The sequence below is a fragment of the Amia ocellicauda genome, chromosome 14 (assembly GCF_036373705.1).
Source record: "Amia ocellicauda isolate fAmiCal2 chromosome 14, fAmiCal2.hap1, whole genome shotgun sequence".
NCBI lineage: Eukaryota > Metazoa > Chordata > Actinopteri > Amiiformes > Amiidae > Amia > Amia ocellicauda.
In genome coordinates, this window is record NC_089863.1 from 19,480,269 (window position 1) to 19,499,209 (window position 18,941).

At 40.2% G+C, this 18,941-nt stretch overlaps 2 pseudogenes; both read right to left on the minus strand.

The window, feature by feature from the left end:
• The window catches only part of LOC136767321 (E3 ubiquitin-protein ligase TRIM39-like), a 260,729-nt pseudogene that overhangs the window by 141,085 nt on the left and 100,703 nt on the right, over positions 1–18,941 (minus strand).
• On the minus strand, positions 11,974–15,579 carry LOC136767808 (zinc finger protein 436-like; annotated as a pseudogene).

Below are 18,941 nucleotides of genomic sequence, written 5' to 3' on the forward strand. Positions count from 1 at the left end.
AGGTTTCTAGGCTGAGGTTTGGCAACTCGAACCTTCAGCTCCCTCCACAGATTTTCTATGGGATTAAGGTCTGGAGACTGGCTAGGCCACTCCAGGACTTTAATGTGCTTCTTCTTGAGCCACTCCTTTGTTGCCTTGGCTGTGTGTTTTGGGTCATTGTCATGTTGGAATACCCATCCACGACCCATTTTCAATGCTCTGGCTGAGGGAAGGAGGTTCTCACCCAAGAGTTCATGGTACATGGCCCCGTCCATCATCCCTTTGATGTGGTGCAGTTATCAAAAAAAAAAAAAAAAAGCATAATGAGAGAGTGTGGTGGATTCCAAGGGGATCGAGATGGGGAGGTCAGCAGAAGGTGAGGAAGAGTGGGGGAAAAAAGAGGAGATCTGATATGGAGAGGTTGAGCTTGAGGTGGTGCGAGTGCATCCATGCAGAAATGGCAGACAAGCAGGAAGAGATGCGTGAGGGGATGAGAGGGTCAGAAGAGGGAAAAGACAGGAAGATCTGGGCATCATCAGTGTAGAAGTGGTAGGAGAAACCATGGGAAGCGATGAGGGGGCCCAGGGAGCGAGTGTAGAGAGAGAACAGGAGCGGGCCCAGGATGGAGCCTTGGGGAACACCTGTGAGGAGAGGTTGGGGGGTGGATGAGGAGCCTCGCCATGTCACTTGGTAGGACCGGTCGCTGAGGTAGGAGGAGAACCAGGCGAGAGCAGTCCCAGAGATCCCAAGGTCAGCGAGGCAGGAGAGGAGGATGGAGTGATCAACTGTGTCAAATGCTGCAGAGAGGTCAAGGAGGATGAGGACTGAGGAGAGGGAGGCGCCCGAGCACGGCTGAGGGAGTCAGTGACAGCCAGGAGAGCCGTCTCAGTGGAGTGAGCTGTGCGGAAGCCGGATTGCAGAGGATCAAGGAGTGAGTGTTGGGACAGAAAGTCCGAGATCTGACGGTGGACCGCCCGCTCGAGAGTCTTGGAGAGGAAGGGAAGTAGGGAGACAGGGCGATAGTTCGGAGGAGAGGTGGCATCAAGGGTTGGTTTCTTGAGCAGTGGGATGACAGCAGCTTGTTTAAATGCAGAGGGGAAACAGCCAGAGAGGAGTGAGGAGTTGAGGATCATTAACAAGATCCTCCCGTGTAGTTCTGGGCTGATTCCTCACTGTTCTCATGATCATTGAAACTCCACGAGGTAAGATCTTGCATGGAGCCCCAGACCGAGGGAGACTGACAGTTATTTTGGGTTTCTTCCATTTGCGAATAATCGCACCAACTGTTGTCACCTTCTCACCAAGCTGCTTGGCGATGGTCTTGTAGCCCATTCCAGCCTTGTGTAGGTCTACAATCTTGTCCCTGACATCCTTGGACAGCTCTTTGGTCTTGGCCATGGTGGAGAGTTTGGAATCTGATTGATTGATTGCTTCTGTGGACAGGTGTCTTTTATACAGGTAACGAGCTGAGATTAGGAGCACTGCCTTTAAGAGAGTGCTCCTAATCTCAGCTCGTTACCTGTATAAAAGACACCTGGGAGCCAGAAATCTTGCTGATTGATAGGGGATCAAATACTTATTTCCCTCATTAACACGCAAATCAATTTATAACTTTTTTGAAATGCATTTTTCTGGATTTTTTTGTTGTTATTCTGTCTCTCACTGTTAAAATACACCTACCATTAAAATTATAGACTGATCATTTCTTTGTCAGTGGGCAAACGTACAAAATCAGCAGGGGATCAAATACTTTTTTCCCTCACTGTATTGTGAGGAAATCGTGAACACCAACACAATCAAAAGATAGGGTGGGTGTGTGGGTGTGTGGAACACTCAAAGATAACTTCAATACTAAAGCCCTGAACTTCGGATCGAGGTGTTACACTTAGTGATGCGGTTAGGTCACTGCACTCTGGGTTGGGAGACCGAGGCTCAAATCCCGTTGTAATCAGAACCATCGATACAATATGATCGCATTTCTTAATTAGTAAAAACATTTACTTTAAATGCTTTAGTTTATTGTTTTTTAATTGAATCGATGTTAATGACCATAAAACGTGGTGGTGTTCTATATAATTGTTCCCAGATTTATGCAGATATTATATAGAGCTCTGTGCTGGCCAACAATATACCGTGGGTATATACACATATATTAATCATTTAGCAGCCTATATTATTTATAAGCTGCTGGAACATGTACTGTGGTTGATCTTGCTGGGAACGTGGAGAAGGAAAATTAATTATTGGATAAGAAGCGGCCTGTGAGTGTGAACTGGGATATTTAGTTGTCACGTCTACATTTGAATATCAAGGTTTCAAGCATAAAGTCTTAAACTGGATCTGGTTATTTATTTTTATTCACAGGCTGATCCCTTTTGTCCAATTTATGGAGGGGAAAGGAAAATATGCCCCTCACAATGTTTTAACTACACTTTATTCCCACAACAACACTTGTCAAAAAACAAACAAACAAACAAAAAAACATTAAATGGTAATAAAGGAGGGGGTGGGGTGCTGGATGAATGTTATAACTGAAATAACCCAAACGGCAGTCTGCGAATTACGTCACGGTCACCAGCTTCATAATTTACAGTATAATCAGAAAATAAATTAATCATTAAATAAATGTATATGATTAAGTAGCTTTACGACCCTTTAATTGTTATCTTACATTAGAAGAAATATGTATTCCTACTCATTGTTGGGACACTTAAGGGTCAAATACTCATACAAATTACAACAGTTTTTTGTGGTCCAATATTATATTTGCACTGATTTCCAATATATATGAATAGTACCTTGAGAGATATACACATGTAGAATATATTGCACGTATTATGGATTTCCTTGCCAGGTGTGCAACAAATGTACATAATATGTTGACATTTTGTTATAATGTATATTCACATCACTAAAACATGCATATTGTTTTATTTTTTAACTGTCAGACTTTAAAAATATGATGTGTGTTGTACTTTGCCATATCGAGCATTAATTCATACGATCCTTCATGACAGGAGCGCATTCACAGCCCAGACTGGGTGGCGCTGTCCTTGCAGGAGCTCCGTCTCTGGCTGAAGCGCGTCTTTGTCACACAGCGCTCGTTGACTGCTCTGAAGCCGCGGCTGCGCAGATAAATAAGATGGTGACGTCTTTTCCGGCTGAGTTCACGCAGACGACAAATTTGGACAGGTTTGTGGCAGAGTCTGCGCAGATTTAGGAATGTCTGCGTGTCTTAAAAGATATCCTAGAATACCGAGTATCCCAGGATGCGTTTTGTCCTTTCCTGTCTCACAGGCGCTTCCCGGGGCAGCAGTCCCCAACCAAAGTGCAGTAGAAACGCGGGTAGCCGTGTTTAGTTCACGCAAGCGTGGAGAGAGTGCGCAGACGCGGGAGAGGAGGCTGTATTGAACTGGCGCTGCGGAAGGAACGGGCAGTTTATGAAGAGCCGTGGAGACAAAGGCTGCGTTCACGACACTTTTGTGCAGTGATGGGCATTCCGGCTGGTTCGGCTCAGCTCAGCAAAAAGAGCTGGCTCTTTTGGCTCCCAAATGGCTCTTGAAAAAATACAAAACTTTTTTTTTTTCAAGTCAAACTATTCTAATTAAATTATTAAATGAAATCATACTCTACCTTAACCACAATGTATTTAAAAATGCATTGGGTTGTTATGAAAAAGAATGCCATTAAACATGTGCATTTAAAGTATAGCTTTTTAATGTATATAAATGTAACAATTCAAAACGAATACAATCTGAACAACATAATACTAGAATATTGCAGCATATCCTCATTTTCCAGCTGTTTTCACAGCTGTCCTTGCTCTCTCGGCTGGAGTGTGTGACTGAGCGGGTTGGCTCGGCCCGCCCTCACGCGTCTTTTCATTGGTTGACACTGTGTCTGATTGACAGGAACAACACGTGAGACTGTTAGTCTGAGCCAGGGGTTTTCAAACCGGTCCTGGAGTACCCCCTGCCCTGCTGTTTTTTTTTCCAACCGAGCTCTTAATTGCTTAATTGTATCCTTAATTGACCTAACAAAGCAATATACCATTAAAATAAGTAATCTGTTAGGTCAATTAAGGATACAATTAAGCAATTAAGACCTCGGTTGGAAAAAAAACCAGCAGGGCAGGGGGTACTCCAGGACCGGTTTGAAAACCCCTGGGCACACAGTCAGAACCAATGTGTGCGCTTGAGCATTTAGGCCTATATTATTTTATTTATTTTTTCTTTCTTTGAATTAGTTAATTCTATTCATTTAAATCTTTTGATTATTCATATATTTTTTATATATATATTTATCAATAGATTCGGCTCTTCTGATATGCGGGGGGGGGGGGGGGGGTCTGCGTGTGACGTCACGGTCTGCGCAGGCGGAGCGTGGACAGCTCTGGCTCTGGAGCTGCAGACTCAGCAGGACAAACACGGAGTCGGTGTTGAGAGAAATCAGTCCTATTCACAGAAGTTCATGCAATCAAAGTTCCCTTCGTGCTGCTCCAGATTCATTCTTTACAGTTTAATCAGAAAATTTGCCATTTAATCAGTTCATATCAGATTACGTAGCTTCACGACCCGTTAATAATCTTTAATTAGTAGAAATCTTTATTCCTACTCATTGTTGGGACACTTAAGGGTTAAATACTCACATACTGATCAAATTAACTACAACAAATTTTGTTTGTGTGTACAATATTATATTTATACTGGTTTCGAATCTACATTAAACCTGTGCATTCAGAGAAATACACATGTACAATATTTTGTATGTATTATTGTGGATTTCCTTGCCAGATGTGCATCTTACAAATTCACATAATACGTGGAAATTAGGTTATAATGTATACGTACACCACTAACCATGCATATTCTTTTATTGTTGAACTGTCAATCTTTAAAATATTATATTTCTATTGTACTTATCTAGCATGAAATTCTTAAGATCCTTCATGTCATGACTCAAGGGCGATTCACACCCCCTGACTAGGTGGCGCTGTCCATGCAGTGAGCTCTGTCAATTTCAAATTCAAATTCAAAAAGAGCTTTATTGGTATGACAAGATTACACCCATTTTGCCAAAGCAAGTAAAGGGGGTTCTACTGCAAAACATAGAACAGTGCAGTGAGGAATAATACTGTATACATACAATACACACAAGTTTACAGACATTACATACATTAATATACATCGATCACAACATTTACAAAACAATTCTGCATTAATTGGTATTATATATGTATACATAGTATACAGTGTCTTTTACACTCTCTCTCAGTTTGTGGCAGGTAAGCACATAGTCGGCAGCCAGCTCTGCTGTATGTTCATCCTCTCCTAACAGGATTTTTATTTTGCCTTCATCACTGAGCTCTTGGAAGCCTGTGACCTGGGCTGAGAATATCGGGAGGTGCGTGTCCCTGGTTGTGGAGTATTTGGTACAGTGCAGCAGGAAGTATGTCTCGTCCTCCACCTCCCCCTGCTCACACTGTCCACACAGTCTCTCCTCTCTGGGCTTCCAGGTCTGCCTGTGTCGCCCTGTTTCTATTTCCAAGCTGTGGGCACTGAGTCTGTACTGGCTCAGGGTTTGTTTCTGATTGGGGTCCTTCACTCTCACCAGGTATGGTGCCAGGCTGTAGCCCCTCTGTGGAGAGCGGTAACACTGTCGTTTGTGCTGCTGTTCAGTTTCTGTGTGCCACCTCCAGGTATTGTGCTCTCATCTTCTTGGTGATGTTGATCATGTTGCCCGCTGTCTGCCCACTGGGGCTGGTGTGGCTCTGCTCAGTGAGGGGCCATGCCAGGGTACGAATGGTATATTGTTTAGGGCCATGCTCCTGGCTTCTTAGTGCTGTGTGGCAGTAGGAGTGAGGGTGGCTGTTGTTGAGGTGGACCCAGTACTTCAATGCCCTCTTGTGCACAGTGAGCATTAGGGGGAGGCGGCCCAGTTCAGCGTTATTGGCCTTCACCTGGGAAACATCAGCACCGCCATTCCTGCCCTCAGTATGGGAAATCTTCATGTTCTTCAGCTCCTTCACACAGGAGAGAGACTGTACTGCTGCACCCAATGTGGGAAGAGTTTCACTAAGGTAGAACATCTTAAAAACCATTAGCGCATTCATACAGGTGAGAGACCATACTGCTGCACCCAGTATGGGAAGAGCTTCATTCAATCGGGGGACCTAAAAAAACACCAGTGCATTCAGACAGGAGAGAGACCATACTGCTGTTCCCAATGTGGGAAAAGCTTCATTCAAATAGGAGACCCAAGAAAACACCAGGGCATTCACACAGGAGAGACAGTACTGCTGCACTGAATGTGGGAGGAGCTTCACTCAGGCAGAATACCTTACATCTCACCAGTGCATTCACACAAGAGAGATCATACTGCTGTTCCCAGTGTGGGAAGAGCTTCACTCGAGCAGGAGATCTTAAGGTTCACCAGCATAGTCACACAGAAATCAAACTTTAAAAGACATGAGGACTCAGAAGTGAGTATTCAACAGTGGTGGGGAGGGCATTATTATTGTTGTTATTATTATTAAAGTATCACTAGTTAAGTTGCTCAAATTGCCCTATGAGTATTCATTCTCATTGGAATTAAAATTTAACAGACACTCCATTGTTTAGTTCTCAAATGCCACCTTTCACCTTCCTAGTTTTGGTAAGTGTCCACTACACTGACACTGCATCTCAAACCTGTCCTCCTTCCATTTTCTAAATGTACACTTCAATGACACTGCATCCCTGCTCTCTTCTCTCTGCAATGGATGTAAATGTCCTGTGACATTGTTCTGTCATCACAGTGTGTATACGTAGGAATGGTGTGCAGAGAGGAGCAAAAAGTTCAGTTAAACACTTAGGTCAGCACCACTCAGCCCTGCAGCCTTCTTTCAGGGCATACTTTTCTGCATACAACTGGATATGTTTCTGTTTTTGTCCCATGTATTTTGCATTAAAAAAATACATACTTTGCTCACTTGAAACATGTCCTAGTTTGTACCTAGCTAATTACTAAATTTATTCATTAATTGATAGCTATTAAAAAAAAAAATCAGTCAGTGACTATACATGGCATGTCTAGTTTTTTTTATTTTGCTTGTTTTCAAACTGTAAAGCGCTCTGTGGATACCCTGTGAACAGCGCTGTATTAAAAAACAAATTGATCAATATATGAACATGCACAGAGAGAATCTTACAAGTATCATTTGAGAATTCAGTGAAGTGGTTTGATCTATGGGCGTGTAGTGGGAATTTTCTACTCTATTATTTTCTTTATATTTTTAATGTTATGTTGTTGAAGGGTCATTCTACACTATTAGGGATAATTGGCTAAAAATAAAATAAATAAAATCGATAAAATTCTCTGCAAAAAATTTGATTGTCTTACTGTTTATTTGTACATACTAAGGATTAGGGCTGCAACAAACGACTATTTTGATAATCGATTAATCTGTTGATTATTACTCTGATTAATTGGATTAAAACAAATCCAGCATTAAATGCAAGTGTTGTATTAAAATAAAGTTTTGAGTTTTTCCTCATCTTGCATAAGGCTCTCTTTAAAACAAATTAGTTATTAAACCAAAAGAAAACATACAGTCCATAACTATGTGGACAGTGACACAATTTTCATCATTTTGGCTCAAGGGCCCAAGAACAAGCAGGATCTAAAGGCAGCTGCAGTCCAGGCCTGGCAGAGCATCACCAGGGAAGAAACCCAGCATCTGGTGATGTCTATGGGTTCCAGACTTCAGGCAGTCATTCACTGCAAATGATTTGCAACCAAGTATTTAAACTCACAATTTAATTCATGATTATGTTAGTTTGTCCTAATACTCCTGAGCCCCTAAAATTGGGGGGGGATCACATATAAAAATGGGTGTAATTCCTACACCGTTCACCCAATTTGGATGTAACTACTCTCAAACTCTCAAAGATGAAAGTCTACACTTAAAGCACATATTTCCTTTCAAATCCATTGAGGTGGGGTACAGAGCCAAAATGATGACCATTGTGTCACTTCCCAAATATTTATGGACCTAACTGTATGTGCACAAAATAAAGGGTTTTAATGTATATAGTGCATATAGCATATAAGAGGTGTTTTTACATTGTTCTCAAAACACAGAGCTCTTTTACTCTTCAGTTTGAAAAGTGCTAAACTGTTTTGATAAATAATAAAAAAATAAACAAAAGACATTAAAATCAGTGTTTACAGAATTTTCTACATCACATAGCTTAATGGCATTCCAATACTGGTCTTTGGAGGTAGAATACTTTTTTTCTGAAATGAGAGAATATGAGTATGCATAGTAGCACAACTGCATGATGCATCCGATATTTACGTGCATGAATAGAGAAAATAACAAGTGTGTTCATATTCACTTTCCCACCTTGAATACTGACTTTGATTTGATCTGATTTTACGCTGTTAAAAATTACATTGACCAGTGAAACAAGAGGAAGATGTGCATTGGTGGAAAAGCTTATGATCTGTATGTAAAACAACAAATTAATTATATATATATATATATATATATATATATATATATATATATATATATATATATATATATATATATATTGTATGTAAACGCTCCTTATTTCTTCAGCATCCCCGTTGCAAACTCAAAATGAAAGTCGTGTTTTCTATTTGTTGTTTCATTTACAATATATATTTATATTTTGAATTCCTTATTTATGGCACTAATTTGATCATATGTGTAGTCCAAGCTTTCTCCAACACTGTGTCACGACTGAGAAGCGCCCCTAAACATAGTTTACAGAAAGGTCTTAAAAATCACAGCGTGACTGCTGATACCTGACACCTGACATTAAATTAAAGTGATGCATGAAAACTGACATAAAATAAGCATGATGCTTGATGCTAAACAAGAGTGACACCCAATGGGTGATATCAAATATGAGTGATATTGATACTAACCTTACCAAGTGCTGATCGCAAAACGAAGTGATGTGTGAGAACTGACACTGAGGAGTGAGGATGTCCTAATATGGACAATGTACATGTACAGTGTACAAGAACACCATCCCCACCGTCAAACATGGAGGTGGAAACATTATGCTTTGGGGGTGTTTTTCTGCTAAGGGGACAGGACAACTGCACCGCATCAAAGGGACGATGGATGGGGCCATATACCGTCAAATCTTGGGTGAGAATCTCCTTCCCTCAGCCAGGGCATTGAAAATGGGTCGTGGATGGGTATTCCAGCATGACAATGACCCAAAACACACAGCCAAGGCAACAAAGGAGTGGCTCAAGAAGAAGCACATTAAGGTCCTGGAGTGGCCTAGCCAGTCTCCAGACCTTAATCCCATAGAAAATCTGTGGAGGGAGCTGAAGGTTCGAGTTGCCAAACGTTAGCCTCGAAACCTTAATGACTTGGAGAGGATCTGCAAAGAGGAGTGGGACAAAATCACTCCTGAGATGTGTGCAAACCTGGTGGCCAACTACTGACCTCTGTGATTGCCAACAAGGGTTTTGCCACCAAGTACTAAGTCGAAGGGGTCAAATACTTATTTCAAATCAATGCAAATCAATGTATAACTTTTTTGAAATGCGTTTTTCTGGATTTTTGTTGTTGTTATTCTGTCTCTCACTGTTAAAATACACCTACCATTAAAATTATAGACTGATCATTTCTTTGTCAGTGGGCAAATGTACAAAATCAGCAGGGAATCAAATACTTTTTTCCCCCACTGTGTATATATATATATATATTATATATATATATTTTTTTTAAATACATTGAAGTAAGATTTTTGCGACCATGCGGGGGATGGAGCCTCAATGCATTTTATTGCTTCTGATATGTCAAAGTGACCACATGTGGAAAATTAAGCCATCCTCTCAACAGTAGTTGTCGGGTATTTGTCTGGGAATGTCAGGTCAGTGGAACATCATTGCTAGCAATGATGATGCTGCTAGTCCATTTCTATGAAAATATGGCAAGCCAAGTTATCATTTAGAGATATCTTTAAATATAATATTTACAGACATCTTTCAATGAATTAGATCTCTAAATTAAGTTATCTTTAAATGTTCTGAAGATTAATTGCAGATATTTTGAATGGGGTATTGCTGCAGACACCGAGACATTGGAATGGGGGAGGAGTAACTGTCAATCAGTTTGTATGCAGCCAATTACTTTGCAGGACATGCTTGTCAATCACTTTTTATGCGGCCAATCACCTTCTTAATTTCTTTGTAAGCACTTCAAGGAAGAGGGAGAAAAACAATCTTCTCATGTTAGATCAAATGATATGTTTACACTGTGGAGCTAAATGTCGGTTGCCAGTGATGTACATCATTTGACAATATTTGTTTAATATGATGTATGATAAAGAGGCACATGACATGACACACATTAAGTTTCTTGCCTCGGGGTGCATATGATGTTTTACAACGTTATGCGTTATCTGGAATTAAACTTGTTCACGTTACTTTTGATGAGCTGAGCATGGAAATACATAAATGCACGTAATTACATAGAATGTAATAGGCTAATTTTCTATTTCAAATTAAACCTTATGGTTAATATACGTGAATGCATTAAGTTTAGCAAATGTTACTCATACAGTATTGTGAAATGTAAGAAACTGGAAAGGTTGTGTACTATTAGAGCAGTAGATGTTCAAACAGCCGCACAGAGACTGACGAGCCGGTTCACGTCAATACGAAACTGCTTAGTTACCGCGTGCACTGCTCAATAATCGGATAAAAAATAAAATAAAAACGATTCTGCTTCGTACAATGCCTTTTCATGATCCGGATCCAGTGAGCCCAGATCCGATCCGGTTTTCTGATCCTGTTAGTACAACCGGTCCCTGGCCTGCAGCTATACCCTACTCAAAATATCTGCAATTAATCTTCAAAATATTTAAAGATATTACATCACAATACATACTTGGATATTTTAAACTTTGAAAGATATCTAAAATTAATTGATCTCTAATTAATTTAAATATCTCTAAATATTTATATAAATGATACCGTACCTTAAACATGATGTCCAGAGTTTCCTGCTGCTGTATTATATAAGCATGCTGCCTGGCCCAACAAATGCTTGAACATCGAATAAAAACTACCAAAAAAAAAACCATATGAGCACAAGCGGTTTCAATCTCGTCCCCCAAGTTTATGCAAGCACCATATTTCAGTATACATTTTTTTTTTCTTTTACAAATATTCCCCAACATAAAACCAATGACATCTTATTATCAATTACTTTTTAAAGTAAAATGACAAACAGAACAAAATTTCAATGTACTATTTCTAAGTCACTAATATGACAGAATTGCTCAGGGGGTTGAATACTTTTGCAAGGCACTATTTAAAATGTACTTTCACAGTGAGCTTCTGTGCATTTGTTTTGCCATACTTCCTCTCTGGACTTTATATTTCTTCAAATTTTGCATGATAAGGTCTTTCTCAGTAAAATTGAAAAAAAAAATACTGTTTCAAACCACTGCTCTTATATAAATCTCCGCTAAAAACAACAGTTGAAAGAAATCAGCAAGTGGAATCTCTGTTGACCAGCCATATAAAAAATGTACAGTCACGTCCCCTCATCTATATTTTTCACCTCCTTCTCCTCTTCCAAATTTAATTTGGTCTACATGTACAGATTGCCCAATTAAAAGTTGTATCAGTCTTAGAAGCCATAAAATCTTAAACAATTCTTCTGGGTTTAAAACAATTTTTTATTGGTTAATATTAACACCAACATAATGAAACATGATGAAACAAAGGGCTGTTTTCACAAACTAAGATTAACCCTGGACTACCCAATGAATGGGTAAGGTAATCCAAGATTTGTCCATATCAGGGTCTCTAAAACTGCAATTAAGTAATTTATATGACCCTAGAAGTACTGAAAGTGAGAAGAGAATTTTTACTTTTAGTTTTTCAAACTCCTGCTTGCTTAACTTCCCACACTGGAAGCAGCAGTACGGTTTCTATCCAGTGTGAATTCATATGTAAATATGAAAGTCTGTTTTCTGATTGGAGCTCTCCCGACATTGTGAATGTACTGGTGAGATTTAAGGCTTCCTGCTTGAGTGAAGCCTTTTCCACACTGGGAGCAGCAGCAGTATGGTTTCTTCTATGAATTCGCTTGTGAGCATGAGAGCTTGATAGCCGACTGAAGCTCTTCCCACACTGGGAGCAGCAGTATGGTTTCTCCCCAGTGTGAATGCGCTGGTGAGATTTAAGGTTTCCTGCATGGCTATAGCTCTTCCCACACACTGTGCAGCAGTACGGTTTCTCTCCTGTGTGAATGCGCTGGTGAGATTTAAGGCTTCCTGCCAGAGCAAAGCTCTTCCCACAATGGGAGCAACAGTATGGCTTCTCTCCTGTGTGTGTGAGCTCATGAGATTTAAGGTTAGTTGCACGATTGAAGATCTTTCCACAGTGGGAGCAGCAGAACGGCTTCTCTCCTGTGTGAATGCGCTGGTGACATTTCAGATGTGATGATTTACTGAAAGTCTCTCCACACTGTGGGCAGCAATATGGTTTCTCTCCACTATGAATTCGCATGTGAGCATGAAAGTTTGATGTACGGGTGAAGCTCTTCCCACACTGGGTACAACAGTATGGCTTTTCCCCTGTGTGAACCTGCTCATGTAATTTTACGCTTGCTGCTCGACTGAAGCTTTTCCCACACTGGGAGCAGCAGTATGGTTTCTCCCCTGTGTGTGTGCGCATGTGATATTTAAGACTTTGTGCACGAATGAAGCCCCTCCCACACTGGGAGCAGCAGTACGGCTTCTCTCCTGTGTGAGTGCGCTCGTGACATTTAAGGCTTCCTGGATTTTGATAGCCCTTCCCACACTGGGAGCAGCAATACGGCTTTTCTCCTGTGTGCATGAGCTTGTGAGATTTAAGACTTCCTAAATGTCGGAAGCTCTTCCCACACTGAGAGCAGCAATATGGCTTCTCACCTGTGTGAATGCGCTGGTGATTTATAAGGTGTCCTGCTTGACTGAAGTTCTTCCCACACTGGTGGCAGATATGGCAGCCCTGATGTTTCTTAGTTTGTTGTGAGCTGGGAGTGTGGGACTTGGAGGGTGCAGGACACAACGGTCTGCACTGCGACGATGGGCTCTCCTCCTTCACTGCACTGTAACTCCCTCCACTGAGCACATTACTGAAGGCAATTGTTTCTGTTCCACACAATCCATGTACAGGGAGGTCAGGTTCCAATTTGCTGAGACCTTCTGTAGTATTCTCTATTTTAACACTACAGATTTCATCTTTCAAAGGAAAATGCATATCTATCTCCAGTTCATTGTCCTCAGTCTTAATGTGCTCAGACACCACATTGGGTTCACACTGTTTTCTGGTAGAGTCCAGCTCAGCACCAGCTGCACTGGGTCCACACTCAGATCCCAGTACCCCGAGTCCCTGTGTTGACCCCTCAGCCTGAGGCTCTGCCATGTGGCCAGACTCCAGTCCCCTGAGCTCCTCCTCACTCCCCTGGTTGTCTTCAGTATCTGTGGGCTGTGTGTCCTGCCTCAGACTGGAGCTCCACTCCTGCTCACAGTGCTGCTGCTCAATGGGAGCCCTTTCCCCAGAGTCAGGGAGAGCGCTGGCCTCTACAGCTCCTGGGGGAGAGACAAGACAGGAGAACAGAAGTTACAAAAGTTACAAAAATAGCTGAATGGACCTCATAACTAACACTATCACAATTTTATAAACACAAAAGTCATCCAGAAAAGAAATCCATGATCACATAAATTACTTGTTTATTTATTTATCAGCAATATTTGTATGCAAACTGTGAAATATGTCTGTAGACAAGCCAGTTATCTGTATAAAACTAACAGAATGTAAGGGGTAATGTCAAATATTCAATAACACACAGCTGCAGTGGTTTAGCTTTTCTTGCTTATCTTGATCTGTAAAAGCATCTCTTGATATGAATTTGCATTAATTTGTTGCTATTATTGTAGAAATCTCATTTATTTTGTAGGTTATAGCATTGAAATGTGTTTTCACAGCTTTACAGTGTCATGGTTCATAGCTAGGTGAATGTCATCAGCCTCCAGCTGACAGGGGGACAGTTGCTTTATGCTATACAGGTGATAAGTGGTCTAAAGTTTTGTGTGCTCAACAGACACAGCCAGCCACCCGCAACAACCATTAACACCTTATTTAAAATATAGTGTATTAACAACACTAAACACTGATACATGCAATCCAGAGGGCTAGGTTTATCTACATCAATCAGTTGGTGTTCGTGTAAATGCTTAGGAAAATGCAAATTACACTTAAAATATCGGAACATGCATTTAATTACACATCCTAACACATTATTGTAAAAGAAAATTGGGGTATTTTAGCAAATAGGAGAATAGGCCATTTTGTCACTTACCCAACTATGTTATAGATAGATTAAGTAATATTAACTGTTAACTATTAAATAGTTTGGAGATTGGAGTTCTGTTAAAGTAAATCAACAGATTTAAACGTCCTATAATAACTAAGACTTGCAGACAAGACTTTTTATGCATTGACTTTACGTTTCAACTTTTTTTCTTCATTGTATGCCTAGGACAACTGTTTTGTCCTTAATTTTATTACATATTAAGGAATCGATCCATTTCACTTTAATTAGAAACAGTAAAACTGTGATTCCGATTAGTATCAAAAAATAAATATTCAATATTTATGCGATAAAAAAGACTTTGGAGTCAAAACACTGTAACCAAGAAGCATTTCACTGAGCTAACTCACAATAAACATCTGCTATTCAAGACATTGATGGGTATAATTTATTTTGCACCCACTGTAATTTATCTTTAGACTACACTCGACAGGCAATAGGCCGACAATTATTACCAGGGGGAAAAAAACGAAAGGCTGAGATTAACAGATATTAAACAACCTCATTCAATAAAAACGTCAGGGAAAGAAAGTTATGATCAACAGTCAGGTTTCCATTCAACTTTTTTGTAGACACGTCCCGCTGAATAAAAACAACTTTACGACAGGCTTGATGAACACCGCAAATGTGGATTGAATTTCGTAAACGACGACAAAAAGATTTTACGTTCGACAGAGGTGCGTTTTTCACAAAGGAAAACGCATAAGCATAAGGTGAAGACACTTGAAAGAAAATCGTTTTGGTAGTTACTAATATAACAGTTATGCCTTACAAAGTGTTGCAACCCATGAGCATCCTATCTTAAAGCAGCATAGACACCCTTAGGTGGTGAAAATGGGAACAACTACCTCGAAGTTTACCTTCTGGGATATGTGCGGCTTATAAAAAAGGCAACGAGAAGTAAGCCCTTATTGTATTATAAACAATGGCTCACTTATCATCAGCGCATTCGCTCTTTGTCCTGGGAAGGGTTCTGGCGAGACATGACGTCACTTTTCCAGATGTGCACTTTGAGGGTCCGCTGGCCGCTGCATCTTCCACAGCCTGCACGCCGCTTTACACACACAAGAACCACAGCGCGGGCCTAAAGGCTGGCGAGGGAAGAAACCGCTATAGTACTTTACTAATATCATGCATCATCATTATTAGTAGTAAGTTAATTGCTGAATCAACTCCTCTCCCCGTCAGTAGACAATGAAATAAAGTTAGTTACAGGGCGCAGCGCCACTCTGTCTCCGCGGCTCTTCCCTCAGCGCCGGCCACTTCCGAAACCTCCTGCCGCCTTCACGACCCCTGGACTTTGCTGCAGTCTGCGCAGACTCGACCCCAGCTCCCGCATCCACAGGCTTTGTCTGCACAGCTGCGCAGCTTCTCAAGAGGAACTGCGCAGGCGCAGCCGCGGCTTCAGAGCAGTCAACGAGCGCTGTGTGACAAAGACGCGCTTCAGCCAGAGACGGAGCTCCTGCAAGGACAGCGCCACCCAGTCTGGGCTGTGAATGCGCTCCTGTCATGAAGGATCGTATGAATTAATGCTCGATATGGCAAAGTACAACACACATCATATTTTTAAAGTCTGACAGTTAAAAAATAAAACAATATGCATGTTTTTGTTGGGGGTACGTATGTAGTATAACCTAATTTCCATCTATTATGTGCATTTGTAAGTTGCACACCTGGCAAGGTACATAATTATTAATATTATTATTTTTATTTCTTGGCAGACGCCCTTATACATAATACATACAAAATGTTTTACATGTGTATTTCTCTCAAAGCACACATTTAATGTAGATTGGAAACCCGTGTAAATATAATATAGTACACAAAAAAGTTGTAATTAATTTGATCAGTATGTGAGTATTTAAACTTTAAGTCTCTCAACAATGAGCAGGGATAAAGATTTCTACTAATGAAATATAAAAAATACAGAGTCGTAATGCAACTTAATCTGATATAAACTGAATAAATGTCCCCACCTCTGCTTCATGTTGAAGTAATCTATATAAAACATGGGCTCAACACTACTACAAACAAACACAAACACGGAGAGATCCGAAATTCAGCTGACTGATATCACTAACATCATTTTCACGGTTTCAATTGCATTCAAGGAAATGATCAAATAATATTGGATTACTTCAACATGCTGTCCATGGGTATACTGTTGGAAATGGAGCTAATCTGTGTTTGTTTATAGCACTCTATAGCATTCTTGGAAAAGTAAAGGAAATTTGTATACTTGAGATCAAAAACACTATGGTTTGTTAAACTATTAAATGGTACAAACTGTATACTCAATCATACTCTGCTGACCCCCACATATTCAGTATACCTTCTTATAAATTATATATTCTAAATGTACATAGTCTAATTAAATAGATTTAATTAATACTGCATAATTACTAGCAAGTATAATGCATAATTAGAAATTCCCCAGACAGCTTGCAAGCATGCACTTAATGTTGTCTGCTACTGTTCCAGTTACTATCACTTGTTCCCTTAACTGCATATTAAATCTTGGCTTTGCTAGCCAATTATTTGCAGAGGCATTGAAGGGTGTCACAAAGATTCAAGTAAAAGGTTTGTTAATCTCTTTATATTGTGTTAAGGCAGCACTCATTATGAATACTTATGACCATTCCATTATATGATAACATTGTATTATACTCTAGATTTCAAATGTACCAAAAGAAGGATTTCCCAAACAGTGTAAAGCATTCCTCAATTGCATGTTCTACTTCACCACCATGCCTTACTTTAACTTTGAATAGTTTATCATGGGGGAATCTGGAGATAATCACCATAATGAAGATGATGGGGAACTTGTATCACTGCATAACTGTATTTTGTTTTGTTTGTAGCAAGTGGGGAGATTGCATTAGGCCCACACTTGGAGGACGTGTCCAGATGTGGAAGGTAATGCTAAATGTATGAAGGTTTAATAACATTTATTTTGTCTCTCTTGTTCTGCAAGTGCAGGTAACTGTGTTTTGATTAAACAAGTTTCTCCTGGTTATTCATTATTTAAGAAATGATGACTCTGCATGCTGTTCCCAGCATATGAATAATCACGTTCAATTATTTCAAGGTAATGGGAAATGTCAGCACTGTATTGTTTCCAAACATATAATATGGAGAGATGTACTGTAAGCTGTAACAGTTTTTCAGAGGAAGCTCCAGAGCTTAACGTGTTCTGTAAACGTGTTCCTTCATTTAAGATCCTGACCCTTAAGACTACTCTCTTACTGATTGAAATGACACGACTCCAGCGGGAATTGTTCAGGACAAGCAAAGGACATTTCTTCAAAGCACTCCACAAGGAGTTTCTTGGCCATGGCTATAATTTCCCAGCTGAGAGGATCCGTAAGAAATTGAAGAACCTCCTAGTCATATAAAAGAGAGTCTAGCACCTGAGCAGAGTGACTGGCCAACTAATGGAGTCCTTTGAGGTAGGTAAATCTAATTAAACTGCATTCTTCTACCAAGTGCCAACCTTTAGGCAGGATGCTTTCTATAACTATTGTTTAATGCAGTACATTCTACTTCTTGAGTGCCAGGTATGTGATTTGCATTCAAGAAGCCCTTATTTGAGAATTTTGTTGTATTTTACAGGCTATCTTCAGTCTATTCTCCAAAACTGTGGGAGAAGCACCACCAACTGGCACCATTTCATTTTAAGCACACCACTATTTCCCACAGCTGCACATTCATTCCCATCAGTAAAACCTCACACATCATCTCTCCCAGCAGCCTGCACAGACTCCACTACCATTCCTTCCCAAACTGAAACACTCAACACACCATGCCTCACCAGCCCTCCACCCAGTGTCACTCCATCCACTTCTACATCACAGACTCAACCCACTCAGGCAACATACACACATTCCTACAACAGTATGAGCATCATGTTGAAAGACTTGCAGCTGTCATTCAGTCACTGCTGGAGAGAAGGGAAGATGAGCAGGAAAGAAGGAGAAAAAGGTTGTGGGATGGAAGAAAATAATAGAGAGACACTGACATGTTGGCCTGTTTAAAACAAATTTCATCCACATTGCGGAGCATCTCTGCCAATCAGGCCCCCATCATTGTACTGCTTGCAAAATGAACTTGATTATACACACTGACTTGTAATGTTATTTTCTTTTCTGCAGATAAGTAAGCCTGCATTTGGCAAAACATAGTTGCATTGTGACTGACATGTAGATTGTTTCTGTAGGTGTGTAAAAGTGCAGTTAATTGGGAAGCCTGATGCTTCAAGGGGAACCCAAGAGAATTACAATTGGAGTGATTGAATTTGTTTTATTTATTGATGATACTATGTTTGAAGAGAACAAAACCACAGAAAAGTAGACATTATTAGACAATACTTGGACTGAGAAAACAAATGTATAAGTCGCTCAACCAAATAATAAATGTTCCCTACAGAACACACCAACTGCATAGTTGCCCTTGTTTTATTTATTTTACAACCAGCCTATTAAATTTACAGTGATGCAACAATTTAATTTATCTTATTTACTCCACGGATATCATTTGGTGGCTTGTGTGGTTGGTTGACATA